This window comes from Oncorhynchus tshawytscha, linkage group LG22, assembly GCF_018296145.1.
Source record: "Oncorhynchus tshawytscha isolate Ot180627B linkage group LG22, Otsh_v2.0, whole genome shotgun sequence".
Lineage (NCBI taxonomy): Eukaryota > Metazoa > Chordata > Actinopteri > Salmoniformes > Salmonidae > Oncorhynchus > Oncorhynchus tshawytscha.
The window spans coordinates 33,532,486-33,542,485 of record NC_056450.1 but is presented as its reverse complement, the minus strand read 5'-3'; the positions used below and the strand labels follow the sequence as shown (position 1 = coordinate 33,542,485).

The 10,000-nt window shown below is 42.4% G+C and overlaps 1 protein-coding gene across 1 annotated transcript in view; it reads right to left on the bottom strand.

Moving 5' to 3' along the window:
• Positions 1 to 10,000, bottom strand: part of cacna2d3a (calcium channel, voltage-dependent, alpha 2/delta subunit 3a) — a 333,265-nt gene that overhangs the window by 107,404 nt on the left and 215,861 nt on the right. The gene's annotated exons all lie outside the window — the stretch shown is intronic.

Sequence of the window (10,000 nt, the reverse complement as noted above, 5' to 3'; positions counted from 1 at the left end):
TGTTTGTGTGTGTGTGTGTGTGTGTGTGTGTGTGTGTGTGTGTGTGTCTGTGTCTGTGTCTGTGTGTGTGTGTGTGTGTGTGTGTGTGTGTGTGTCTGTGTCTGTGTGTGTGTGTGTGTTGTGTGTGTGTGTGTGTGTGTGTGTGTGTGTGTGTGTAAAAGAGGGAGCAGGTTGCAAGATTGGACCAGATACATGCCTCAGGGGACACAGCTGCCCTCTTGCTCGCCCGCATTCCTAGCAACTTCTACCCAGGGAGTCTGTGTCTGTGTGTGTGTGTGTGTGTGTGTGTGTGTGTGTGTGTGTGTGTGTGTGTGTGTGTGTGTGTGTGTGTGTGTGTCTGTGTGTGTGTGTGTGTGTGTGTGTGTGTGTGTGTGTGTGTGTGTGTGTGTGTGTGTGTGTGTGTGTGTGTGTGTGTGTGTGTGTGTGTGTGTGTGTGTGTGTGTGTGTGTGTGTGTGTAATGAAGAGACAAAGAAGGGCAGAGTGAGACAGATAGAGAGAGAGAGAGAGACAGACAGACAGACAGACAGACAGACAGACAGACAGACAGACAGACAGACAGACAGACAGACAGACAGACAGACAGACAGACAGACAGACAGACAGACAGACAGACAGGCATACTCTGCATGCTGAATTCTGCAAGAATATCCTCCGTGTACAACGTAGAACACCAAATAATGCATGCAGAGCACAATTAGGCCGATACCCGCTAATGATCAAAATCCAGAAAAGAGCCGTTAAACTCTAAAACCACCTAAAAGGAAGCGATTCCCAAACCTTCCATAACAAAGCCATCACCTACAGAGAGATGAACCTGGAGAAGAGTCCCCTAAGCAAGCTGGTCCTGGGGCTCTGTTCACAAACACAAACACACCCCACAGAGCCCCAGGACAGCAGCACAATTAGACCCAACCAAATCATGAGAAAACAAAAAGATAATTACTTGACACATTGGAAAGAATTAACAAAAAAACAGAGCAAACTAGAATGCTATTTAGCCCTAAACAGAGAGTACACAGTGGCAGAATACCTGAGAGTACACAGTGGCAGAATACCTGACCACTGTGACTGACCCAAACTTAGCTTTGAAAAAAGCTTTGACTATGTACAGATTCAGTGAGCATAGCCTTGCCATTGAGAAAGGCCACCGTAGGCAGACATGGCTCTCAAGAGAAGACAGGCTATGTGCTCACTGCCCACAAAATGAGGTGGAAACTGAGCTGCACTTCCTAACCTCCTGCCCAATGTATGACAATATTAGAGACACATATTTCCCTCAGATTACACAGACCCACAAAATGAGGTGACGTGATTTGTGACCTGTTGCCACAAGAAAAGGGCAACCAGTGAAGAACAAACACCATTGTAAATACAACCTGTATTTATGTTTATTTATTTTCACTTGTGTACACTTAACCATTTGTACATCATTGCAACACTGTATACAGACATAATATGACATTTGTAATGTCTTTATTGTTTTGAAACTTCTGTGAGTGTAATGTTTACTGTTAATTTTTATTGTTTATTTCACTTTTGTATATTATCTACCTTGCTTGCCTTGGCAATGTTAACACATGTTTACCATGCATATATAAAGCACCTTAAAGGTGTAGAGGTGTAGAGGTGTAAAGGTGTAGGGGTGTAGGAGTGTAGAGGTTTAGAGGTGTAGGGGTGTAGGAGTGTAGAGGTTTAGTGGTTTAGAGGTGTAAGGTTGTAGGGGTGTAGGGGTGTAGAGGTGTAGGGGTGTAGAGGTGTAGGGGTGTAGAGGTGTAGGAGTGTAGAGATGTAGGGGTGTAGAGATGTAGGGGTGTATGTTGGTTATATCTTAGTTATATGTTGGGTTTAAAGATAGTTTATCTCCCTTGTAAGTGGGTTGTGATCTATTTCTGTTTGGGTGCTGAAGATATGGCAGTCCTTCTATTCCTATTAATTATTTACATCTCATTCTAAACATTCCTGGACTACTGTTCTACAATATCTCTGTGGCATTATGGATGGCTTATTGAAAGGCTGTTGTCTTCTCTGACAGATAACGCTAGGTCTAATGAGTAGCTATAACCTTAGTAACTACTGTCTACTTGCCAACGGTAACCAACCACTGTCATTACGTGTTAAAATATAGTTACACAAAGGTTGGCTATTGTCTTTAATGGCACAAAGAAACTAAAATGTGTTGGTTGGTGGAACAATACTTTACTCCCTATTCAGTTGTCATCTAGACTGGATTCATTGTGTGTCTGTTCATTGTGTGTGTGTGTGTGTGTGTGTGTGTGTGTGTGTGTGTGTGTGTGTGTGTGTGTGTGTGTGTGTGTGTGTGTGTGTGTGTGTGTGTGTGTGTGTGTGTGTGTGTGAGTACTGCATGTCCAAAGCCCAGACTGGGACCAACACTGCAGTGGTCTATTAAACATCAATCAGATCTACAGCTGAGTTAAATACAGTGATTTTTTGGTCCACTTTGCTTCTAGTCTTCCTTTAGCTACTGTATGCTACGACATGCAATCTCTCACACACCCTACTGCACTGCAACTACACTGCTCTGTTCAGCCGCAATGTCCTGCAGTTAACATTCACACAGGTATGCACAAACACGCACACGCACACACACACCCCACACAACCAAACGACTAACCTGTTTGTGTGTTATGGTGCTGAGGCTGCTAACTCTAACTCACTGTTTCCCCAATATTCATTTACAAGTAGCATTGTTGCCACCAGTCCAAAAAATAATAATAAATACAGTACCAGTCAAAAGTTTGGACACACCTACTCATTCAAGGGTTTTTCTTCATTTTAAACTATTGTAGAATAATGGTGAAGACATCAAAACGATGAAATAACACATGAAATAACCACAAAAGTGTAAACAATTCAAAATATATTTTATATTTGAGATTCTTAAAAGTAGCCACCCTTTGCCTTGATGACAGCTTTGCACACTCTTGGCATTCTCTCAACCAGCTTTATGAGGTAGTCACCTGGAATTTATGTCAATGAACAGGTATGCCTTATGCTGTGTTCTTATGTTATCTGAGTGACTCAAATGTTATAACAAAATCAATGTGGGCCCCATGCATTGACATTTTTGGAATGTTAAATTCTCCCTTACAATCTAGTTTTCATTTGGGTGATATTTCTTATTTAAAAAATATACACTGCTCAAAAAAATAAAGGGAACACTAAAATAACACATCCTAGATCTGAATGAATAAAATATTCTTATTAAATACTTTTTTCTTTACATAGTTGAATGTGCTGACAACAACATCACACAAAAATGATCAATGGAAATAAAATGTATCAACCCATGGAGGTCTGCATTTGGAGTCACACTCAAAATTAAAGTGGAAAACCACACTACATGCTGATCCAACTTTGATGTAATGTCCTTAAAACAAGTCAAAATGAGGCTCAGTAGTGTGTGTGGCCTCCACGTGCCTGTTTGACCTCCCTACAACGCCTGGGCATGCTCCTGATGAGGTGGCTGATGGTCTCCTGAGGGATCTCCTCCCAGACCTGGACAAAAGCATCCGCCAACTCCTGGGCAGTCTGTGGTGCAACGTGGCGTTGGTGGATGGAGCGAGACATGATGTCCCAGATGTGCTCAATTGGATTCAGGTCTGGGGAACGGGCGGGCCAGTCCATAGCATCAATGCCTTCCTTTTGCAGGAACTGCTGACGCACTCCAGCCACATGAGGTCTAGCATGGTCTTGCATTAAGAGGAACCCAGGGCCAACCGCACTAGCATATGGTCTCACAAGGGGTCTGAGGATCTCATCTCGGTACCTAATGACATTCAGGCTACCTCTGGCGAGCACATGGAGGGCTGTGCGGCCCCCCAAAGAAATGCCACCCCACACCATGACTGACCCACCGCCAAACCGGTCATGCTGGAGGATGTTGCAGGCAGCAGAACATTCTCCATGGCGTCTCCAGACTCTGTCACGTCTGTCACATGTGCTCAGTGTGAACCTGCTTTCATCTGTGAAGAGCACAGGGCGCCAGTGGCGAATTTGCCAATCTTGGGGTTCTCTGGCAAATGCCAAACGCCCTGCACGGTGTTGGGCTGTAAGCACAACCCCCACCTGTGGACGTCGGGCCCTCATACCACGCTCATGGAGTCTTTTTCTGACCGTTTGAGCAGAGACATGCACATTTGTGGCCTGCTGGAGGTCATTTTGCAGGGCTCTGGCAGTGCTCCTCCTTGCACAAAGGCGGAGGTAGCGGTCCTGCTGCTGGGTTGTTGCCCTCATACGGCCTCCTCCACGTCTCCTGATGTACTGGCCTGTCTCCTGGTAGCGCCTCCATGCTCTGGACACTACGCTGACAGACACAGCAAACCTTCTTGTCACAGCTCGCATTGATGTTCCATCCTGGATGAGCTGCACTACCTGAGCCACTTGTGTGGGTTGTGGACTCCGTCTCATGCTACCACTAGAGTGAAAGCACCGCCAGCATTCAAAAGTGACCAAAACATCAGCCAGGAAGCATAGGAACTGAGAAGTGGTCTGTGGTCACCACCTGCAGAACCACTCCTTTATTGGGGGTGTCTTGCTAATTGCCTATGATTTCCACCTGTTGTCTATTCCATTTGCACAACAGCATGTGAAATTTATTGTCAATCAGTGTTGCTTCCTAAGTGGACAGTTTGATTTCACAGAAGTGGGATTGACTTGGAGTTACATTGTGTTGTTTAAGTGTTCCCTTTATTTTTGTGAGCAGTATACATCTGTTCCAATTGTTTTTCTACATGCCTTCTATCTGGCTTTAGTCGTTTAAGCAGTGGTGTAAAGTTCTGAAGAAAAAATACTTTAACGTACTACTTCATTCATTTTTGTGGGTATCTGTACTTTACTATTTATATTTTTGCCAAATTTTACTTCACTACATTCATAAAGAACATAATTAAAGTTTTACTCCCTACATTTTCCCTGACACCCAAAAGTACTTGTTACATTTTGACAGGAAAATGGTCCAATTCACACACTTATCAAGAGAACATCCCTGGTCATCCCTACTGCCTCTGATCTGAAGTACTCACTAAAAGCTGTCATCAAGGCAAAGGGTGGCTCTTTGAAGAATCTCAAATATAAAATATATTGTGATTTGTTTAACACTTTTTTTGGTTACTAGATGATTCCATATGTGTTATTTCATAATTTTGATGTCTTCACTATTATTCTACAATATAGAAAATAGTTGTTGTTTTTTTAAACTGTATAGCGGTACTGTATAGCCTACTAATATATGTGTGGAATAATTGTAGATTTCGAATGGCCCACAAAAAAAGACATGTTCTCTGTAGCCTGCAGTGGAATAGTGACTGGAGGAAGCACTTCCTGTTCTCTGTAGCCTGCAGTGGAATAGTGACTGGAGGAAGCACTTCCTGTTCTCTGTAGCCTGCAGTGGAATAGTGACTGGAGGAAGCACTTCCTGTTCTCTGTAGCCTGCAGTGGAATAGTGACTGGAGGAAGCACTTCCTGTTCTCTGTAGCCTGCAGTGGAATAGTGACTGGAGGAAGCACTTCCTGTTCTCTGTAGCCTGCAGTGGAATAGTGACTGGAGGAAGCACTTCCTGTTCTCTGTAGCCTGCAGTGGAATAGTGACTGGAGGAAGCACTTCCTGTTCTCTGTAGCCTGCAGTGGAATAGTGACTGGAGGAAGCACTTCCTGCCACTACGTTTTTAATATGCCAGGTAGGCTACTCCATTTCTGAAGTGGATGACTGTGTTTAATATTAAGGATATAACGCAGGAGATAGCTGGGATCCTCTTGTAGCCTTTTCCTGCAGTCAAATGACCAAACCGCCCTCTATTGGTCTAATGGATTGGAATTTTATTAATATTTATTTATAATTTCATAATTACGAAACATAATTTTTTTTAAATCCGCTGAAAATCCTGTTTGGTTACATTTCAGTCTTCTGTGACGTACAGTATATTAAATGAAATGTTGGGATGAACACTCAAAATGTAAACCATATCAACTGTTTTTCTGACATCGTTCAGGTGCCTTCTTTTCTCAAGCCATAACCATGTGGGTGAGGTGTATACATTTGTTTAAAGGCTACTAATAAACGCTCTGAGTGACCCTGATTTGCCCCACTACAGTAAAAGGTTCAACAGTGGCCAGTCAAAACTCTGTTTTCACACGTGATTACAATGACTGGGCTTATAAGAACACATTTCACTAAGAAATAAATATAGTAGGCCTAGTCTATAGAAAGATGATGGGATCATCCTGTTTTTAACAAGAGGTCATCAAAACTCTGTTTTCTCACGTAATTGCATAGCATAGCCAATAGAAATGTCTCATTACATGCATCAAACATCTATGAGGAGCCGGCTCTCGCTCTGCAACAGGTGACCCTATTCCCCTCAAACTCTGAATGCCAGGGCTCTCATGAAGTGTTTGATTTTGATATCATTTGCAATGATGTCAGAGTGATTAGAGGGACAATAGAGCACTAAGGTCCAGGCCATTAGTGACTGGCCTTAAGCTATTTGGTGGGCTACTAATGACCATCAGAAGCATCAGAGCACAGTTTTGGAGAAGCCTAGTTACCATGACTCCATTGTCACGTGGAATTCCACAGCGGTCAAGACACATGAATGCCGGTGTGGCAGTGTGTTGACAACCGATGTAGCGGCACTACGGTCACCGTGACAACCCTAGTCAAGTGCTAAATAAACTGTTGACCTAAACTCTGAAACCTATTCAATCAAAGCTTGTATCCACGAATATAAAGAAAGGCAGAGAATAGCACTCTTATTGTGCTGCTGAAAAGCAAACACACACACACACACACTGTGACTGTGTGTGTGTGTGTGTGTGTGTGTGTGTGTGTGTGTGTGTGTGTGTGTGTGTGTGTGTGTGTGTGTGTGTGTGTGTGTCTCGCATAGGAGAGTTATGCAGCTGTAATAAAAGTAATTACAGTGATTAAAGCTTAATCCTACACTGTCACTCACTGTCCTCAAAGCCATCGCACACACACACACACGCACACACACACACACAACCAGATGGGTCCTCCATGCTTCATTATTCTCTGTATGGGAGGAAGGGTGTGTGTGTGTGTGTGTGTGTGTGTGTGTGTGTGTGTGTGTGTGTGTGTGTGTGTGTGTGTGTGTGTGAGTGTGTGTGTGTGTGTGAGTGCGTGCGTGCGTGCGTGTGTGTGTGTGTGCGTGTTTTGGGCTGGTGTACCTACCACTCATGCTTGTAACCAAATGTTGAAAGGTGTGTGGACACCCACTGTTTAACAACCCTCATGAAAAAGTACAACTGAATGACTACACAAAGCCTTTCCACAGGAGGATGGTGGCACCTTAATTGGGGAGAACTGGCTAGTGGTAATAGCTGGAGTGGAATTGGTAGAATGCTATCAGACACATCAAACACATGGATTCCATGCGTTTGATGCCATTCCATTTGCTCCGTTCCAGCCATTATTTTTGAGCCGTCCTCCCCTCAGCCTGAGCGCACACACTTAGTGTTGTGAATTCTGTAATGAATGTATTGTAATGTTTTTAAATTGTATTACTGCCTTCATTTAGCTGGAAGCCATTAGCGGCTGCCTAGGGAGCAGCGAATGGGGATCCATAATAAATACAATACCAATACATAGTAACTACTGCACTTTCAGGTCCTGTTCGTGCAGTAGTTTCTACGTAGATAATTATAGGGATTGTGTAGTTTAAGCAATACTTCATGTCTGTAAATTTAACCTCTATGGGATTAGTGTCCATAAACCGGGAAAGTTGTTGCTGAATATACGGTGATGTGACAAAAAAACGTTGTACACAACAGGCAACTCTCCGGGTCATATCTGATATGGGCAGAACGCTTCAATTCCTGTTCATCTTACTGCACTGTCCCTTTTACAGTAGCTATTACAGTGAAATAATACCATGCTATTGTTTGAGGATAACACACAATTCTAGTGTTTGAGGATAACATACAATTCTAGTGTTTGAGGATAACATACAATTCTAATGTTTGAGGATAACATACAATTCTAGTGTTTGAGGATAACATACAATTCTAGTGTTTGAGGATAACATACAATTCTAGTGTTTGAGGATAACATACAATTCTAGTGTTTGAGGATAGTGCACAACAACAAAACACTTTTATCAAGGCAACTGGTTTGATACATTCACCTCTGAAGGTAAATCATTTACTTACATTCAGTAATCTTGCTCTGATGTGTCATCCTGAGTGTCTTTTCTGTAAGGAAGCTAATGATCCATCATGTATGACAATCATGGGAGTGTGTATACTTAAAAGCTTAATTACCATAGCCTTTTTGTATGTTCTCTATAGTTATGTACTTGTATTTGGGCAAACTCCTGTCAGACTTTATACAAAATATTGTGTAGTGAGGTAATTCTTCACTGGATCGGGCTGAAACTTCACACACACACTGCTGCCATCTTTTGGACAAAAGCTAAATTACACCTAGGATCCTATCTCAATGTATGGCATTTATCTTGCATTTCAAAGATGATGGAAAAAAAACATTTTTGTTTTTGAAAATGCATGTATTTGTGTTTGTATTATCTTTTAGCAGATCTAATGTGTTAAATTCTCCTACATTAATTTCACATTTCCACAAACTTCAAGTGTTTCCTTTCAAATGGCATATCCTTGCTTTTGGAATAATTTTGGAAATGCATTCCAGGTGACTACCTCATGAAGCTGGTTGAGAGAATGCTAAGAGTGTGCAAAGCTGTCATCAAGGCAAAGGGTGGCTACTTTGAAGAATATAAAATATAAAATCTATTTATTATTTTACCAGGTAAGCCAATTGAGAACAAGTTCTCATTTACAACTGCGACCTGGCCAAGATAAAGCAACAAAAACAACAACACAGAGTTACACATAAACAAACATACAGTCAATAACACAAAAGAAAAGAAAAATAGAAACATCTATGTACAGTGTGTGCACATGTAGAAGAGTAGAGAGGTAGGCAATAAATAGTCCATAGAGACAAAAATAATTACAATGTAGCATTAATACTTGAGGGATAGATGTGCAGATGATGATGTGCAAGTAGAGATACTGGGGTGCAAAAGATCAAGAGTGTAAGTAATAATATGGGGATGAGGTAGTCGGGGGTGCTATTTACAGATAGGCTGTGTACAGGTACATTGATCGGTAAGCTGCTCTGACTGCTGATGCTTAAAGTTAGAGAGGGAGATATAAGACTCCAGCTTCAGAGATTTCATTGGCAGCAGAGAACTGGAAGGAAAGGCGGCCAAAGGAAGTGTTGGCTATTGCACTGGGGATGACCAGTGCAATATACCTGCTGGAGCGCGTGCCACGAGTGGATGTTACCATTGTGACCAGTGAGCCGAGACATGGCAGGGCTCCACCTAGCAAAGACCAATAGATGACCTGGAGCCAGAGGGCTCGGCGACAGATATGCAGCAAGGGCTAGCCAACGAGAGCATACAGGTCGCAGTGGTGGGTAGTATATGGGTGCTTTGGTGATAAAACGGATGGCTCTGTGATAGACTGTATCCAGTCTGCTGAGCAGAGTGCCGGGGACCATTCTGTGAATGACATCGCTGGAGTCAAGGATCGGTAGGATAGTCAGTTTTACGAGGGTATGCTTGGTGGCATGAGTGAAGGAAGCTTTGTTGTGAAACAGGAAGCACACCAGATTCAATTTTTGGTTGGAGATGCTTAATGTGAGTCTGGAAGGAGAGTCCACAGTCCAACCAGACACCAAGACATGTGTAGTTGTCCACATATTCTAGGTCAGAACCTAGAATATGTGAGATTTTGATTTGTTTAACACTTTTTTGTTTACTTCACGATTCCATATGTGTTATTTCATAGTGTTGATGTCTTCACTATTATTCTAAAATGTCGAACATAGTGAAAATAAAGAAAAAACATTGAATGAGTGGGTGTGTCTAAACCTTTGACTGGTACTGTATATTGTGAGTAGTCAGGTAGTTTTAGAGTTAGACCTAATTCCTCACTATCTCAT